Genomic DNA, 5000 nt, shown 5'->3' on the forward strand with positions numbered 1-5000 from the left:
TATTTGATGTCCAAATATATTAGTTCATTGTTTTGTACTTTGGACTTATCTATATTTAACCTTTCTTGTATTTGAACAAATAAGTAATTTTATGAGACACAAAACATTTTAAACTCTGCCATAAAAAATAAATACATTTGTATCAGTTTCTCATTAATTAATCAAAGCCAGATGAGGTTGGAGAGAAAGAGGCAGCTGCCCCAGGTTTGTACTATTATGGGGAAATGACTGTAGAACAGATCCTGATTGTTCCATGGAAGCAGCCTTTGTAATAGGTTATGCAGCTGAATTCAGTCATTGGTGCAATTGCATTTTTGAAATACAAAAAGCACTAACTAATGTAATGATTCTGTTTTGATATTTAGTATCTATCATTGTGTACATACCATTTATTATCATAAAAGAAGGATAGACTTTTTAGGATTATGACTACAGTTTTCTATTTTAAGTAGTACAGTACAGGCTTAATAAATATCAGACTAGTAACTCAAACGTTTTAGGTATACAGTTTTATAAACCTGTAGTAGGAAAAAAAATAATATATATGTTTCATTAAACATTAACATATCTGCTTAAGTCCTATAAAAAGAATTATATGTGAACTACTCCAGCAAATGATCAAGTCTTAAGCAGACAAAATATTGTCTGGTCAAGCAAGTCAAATGTTACTCTGTCTCCAGGAGCAGTTACACTTACAGCTGTCTTTTAACAAAGCCTTCAGATATTTTTAATGATCCATATGCAGTGGTGCTTCTTATGTTTTTCTAGGCAGAATGTTATGCAATATAAAATTATAGTGTTTGAAGATGCATACCTTATTCTGTACATAGAGATTATGTGGTTTATTTATTGTAAGGTTTATTAGTTAGGTGAAAGCAATACTTGTATAGAAGTTTCAAATTTGCATAGGAAGAAGGCTTCAGGTATTACAAGAAGCTTGCTTTTCTGCTTGTTGAAACATGGTAGTTCCCTAACATGCAATTTATCTGTTTATTTGCATTTCCTTAACTGAACAGAGTCCGCTGACTGAGGTATGGCCTTATTCATGGGACTCCTCAGGTGGTAGTTATGCTAACCAGAGGAAAGTTGTTAAAGACAACAGGGAAACTCCCCTTTCTTTCTTCTGATAAGTGCCACAGGATCATTTCTATATACTTCAATTGTTACTGACTCAGCCAGATATGACAACAATTTTGCTCTTTGACACTGACAGCCCTGATCTTCCTTTGATGTTTATCACGTCTGCTGGAAGTTGGTGGACTTCCATTGTCCCAGACAAGCTGCTAGTGTTTGAAATGGAAGCTACATAGAATGTATTTGTTTTGCAGAAACATCATTGCAATAATGAATGTATTGCATTCAGTGTCATTGCTAAAAACAGTATGTGAGAAAATTACTTCAGCTGAAGAATGAATGCAAAAAAGTTGCTTTTCTTAATCAGATAAAAATATTTTCTTGGGTTTGCTGCATGTCCTCGTGTACCATTAGCTTGAGACACACTTACATGCCACCAGAAGCTCATGTTGACAATCACCCTACCTCCACTAACTCCATCCTTTGAACTTAGCAAAAACTAACTATCCCTCCCAGAACCTTGACCCTAATTATAAAAACTCCCACCCAGTCCCTAAACATAAACTCCTAATTGTTCCCTAACCCATCCCAATCACTAATCTCCAGATAGTTCCCTAAACCCAAAATCCCCTACCCCTCCCTAATCCCAACATTCTACTACCTTCCACTCATTCCCTAAACCTAAAATCCCCATCCCAATCATAATATCCTGATCCCCTCCCTCCTGAGCCCTAATCCCTTGATTGCTCCCTAAACCTAAATTCCCCCTCCCCCTCCCCATTTCCCTTTCCTACTTACCTGGCCTGTGGCAGGCACTTGCTTGTGTCTGTCTGCTGGGAAATGAGCAAATGATGCAGCAGCTACATTGCTGAACTCACATTTAAATCTGAGTGTGAGCAGCTGGTTGGACAGTCGACATTACAATTGTTCAAGTTCCTGGCTACAAATAAGTGGAATTCAAGCAGCTGGGGCTCAGACTATTATAAGGATCCTGACATTTTTCACATATAATTTTGTTTCAACTCTGACGTTTAAGCAATTGCTGTTAGTTGACTGTAAGACATCGTTAACTGGCTGCTCATAGGCATTAATGAGTTAAACGTTTTGTGGAACTTCATTAGTACAGCAACCCCTTTGTAAATACTTTAGTATGATACCTTGTGCTTGGTATAGGAATAGAACCTGCAACCTTCTAATTTTTTTTGTTCTTTCATTTGGAAGTATTAAGCATAGGTGATACTCTGCTGTTGGTGTGAGTTTTTTCTGCTGTTTTTGGTTAGTATTGCTAGTGTGTGACACACTTTTATATTCCATTATAGGACAGGATTTATAAACCATGCAAGAGTAGGGAAGCTCTGTTAGACAACAGCATAACAAAGTGAGCAAAGGAAAATATGAAGGTGTTACTGATCAATGCTGAGCCTAAAAAAGAAACTCCACTCCTTACAAGCACTTCTCATCCTGGACGGCATTGTTGTTTGTGTAGTGACTGATTCATTGTTTAAAACAGCAGAGAGCACTCTAGCTGTGCAGGGCTGTAACACCTTCCATAGATTTTGACCAGTTACTGTGCAGGAAGATAAAAAGATAGAGCTGTTTCAGTCTTCACCTAGAAGAGGCTTATATCAAGGCTGGTAAGGTGGAATGATGCACCAGAGTTTCTTCATGTGAAAATAATCATCAGAAAGGTCCCATATCATATGTTAGCGAGTTGTAAAACTCCCTCTATGACCAAGAAAGCCACAACACCTATCTACAGGAAGTAGAATCACTCAGTATTAAACCCAATACCATTTTCGTAAGTGATTTAAATTAGCCAACTATAGACTGGGAAACCTATGACACCACAATACACATGACAGAGATTCTTGGAGTTTGCCAATACAAGTGCTGTTGAACAATTATTCACAGCATCCACTAGGGGGAGCAACATTTTGGGTGTTGTTCTCACTAAAATGGGGCATCTATCGCCATCCCTTTCTTATCTTCATTATTTATTAGGGCTGACCATAAAGCCGTCTCCTTCAAAATACACCCCAGGTACCGTAAGAAATTTCTCTAAAGCAAGCTATATACTCATAACTGATACACTGGCTAGTTTCAAATCCCCATCAAACCCAGTTAAATCCACTGAATGTGTGGAAGTGTGCACCACTACACTGTACCAGCATGTAAACAGCTGCATAGATGCAGCACTACTTTGTAGGAACAAGAGTAGGGCAAACTCCAGAAACAATCCCCCTCGCCCCATGGTGGAACCATAATATCAACAAACTTTACAAAAAAGGAACAGAATGTTGACCAAAAGTAAGAAGAGCAATTCCCAAAGTGAATGATACAACCTTCATCACTGAAATAAACAAAGAAACCTGGAGCTTAATAAAAATCTACCAAAGCCAAATTTGAGGCGATAATTACAAGGCCTTTTTATTTATGTTCACAATCTCAGAAGCACAGTACAGCAAGGCACTGACTGAGCTGATTGAAAATGGTGTTACCCGCATTGAGTCTGGAGATATAGCCAACTTACTGGTCAATAAATTCAGTTCATATTTTACTCCTCTCTTCCCTCCATCTGTCCCACTAGCTATAGCTGAAACTGGCTTGCCTCCAGTTATTACACAAGACCAAGTCCTAAAAGTGCTATCACAAGCTAAAAAACAATGCATTGATGGGTCCTGACAATATCCCTGGATGCAACTTAAATGACATGAAACATGATTTAGCAGCCCATGCTAAAACACTGTTCATACTCAGCCTCATTAAAGGTTTTGTACCAAGTGAATAGAGAAAAGTTACAGCAATTCCCCTACATAAGGGACAACCTTCCATAGACCCAGGCAATTACAGACATATATGTCTGATCAGCCTCATATGCAAAGCCATGGAAAGACTTATTATGGAACTAATCAATGAGGGCATACAGAACCGCCAAACACTGGATCCATATCAGTTTAGATTCATCAAGTGCAGGTCATGCTTAACCTGGTGACATTTTTTGAAAAGGTCACCAAAGTAATTGATTAACGTAAAATGGTGTGCACTATATATCTCAGCCTGGGCAAAGCTTTTGACACAATTCCCCACTTAAGCATAGTAGAAAATCTACATAAACTTGAAATTCCACCCTATGACATCTTCTGGATTGTCAGCTGGCTCACAGATTGGATGAGGAGATGAAAAGATGATACATTACCTTCACAACGACAACAGTCACCAGTGGATTCCCCCAGTGTCCAGTGCTGGGACCCCTCCTGCTTGGCATTTACTTCTCTGAACTAAAATCTAATACCAAAGGGCTCTAGCTGGCTAAGTGACTACAAGCTAGGAGGTGACTACAAGCTAGGAGGATTCATTGACTTTTTTTCTTCATTTTATTGTCAGGTACTAAAAACAGTGAGTCAGAAATATAAGCCGGTGAAATTATGATGCCGAAATTGAATTCAGGGAATACTGCTGCCAACCATTGGTAGTGGCTGATTCCACCTTGAATGAATATATGATAACTGATCCCCGATTGAAGTTCAAATCTTGGCATTATTAAAATTATTTATTTAATTGTTAACAAATTGTTTTATTGCTTGTTAATAAGAGAATCAATGTGTATGATCAACAGTTTTATATAAACATTTATATGGGAGTAGATTTAAGTTTATAAGTACTATTGATCATGAAATATTAACATACTGGCATTTGTTTGAACTTTAGATTTGGATTTTATTTTTGGATTCCCTTAAAAAGTGTTGCATTTATTTTCATTGTTTCTATCATCTGCTTTAGTGTTTGTTGTGTTCCTCATGTCTGGCTTGTAGTAATCCCTCAGATTGCTCTGCTGGTTTTTTAAAATATTGTGTCCTGGTAGGTCAGGTCAGTAGTATCCATGGCAATACATTGATTATCCCATGTCTGTCCCGAAGACATGCACC

General features: G+C 37.7%; 1 protein-coding gene across 1 annotated transcript in view; it reads left to right on the top strand.

Annotated features, from left to right (window-relative positions):
- Positions 1–5000, top strand: part of LOC122814333 (microfibril-associated glycoprotein 4-like) — a 204837-nt gene that overhangs the window by 198233 nt on the left and 1604 nt on the right. The gene's annotated exons all lie outside the window — the stretch shown is intronic.

Source organism: Protopterus annectens, chromosome 10.part0, assembly GCF_019279795.1.
Source record: "Protopterus annectens isolate FY-2018-M chromosome 10.part0, PAN1.0, whole genome shotgun sequence".
Classification (NCBI taxonomy): Eukaryota; Metazoa; Chordata; order Ceratodontiformes; family Protopteridae; genus Protopterus; species Protopterus annectens.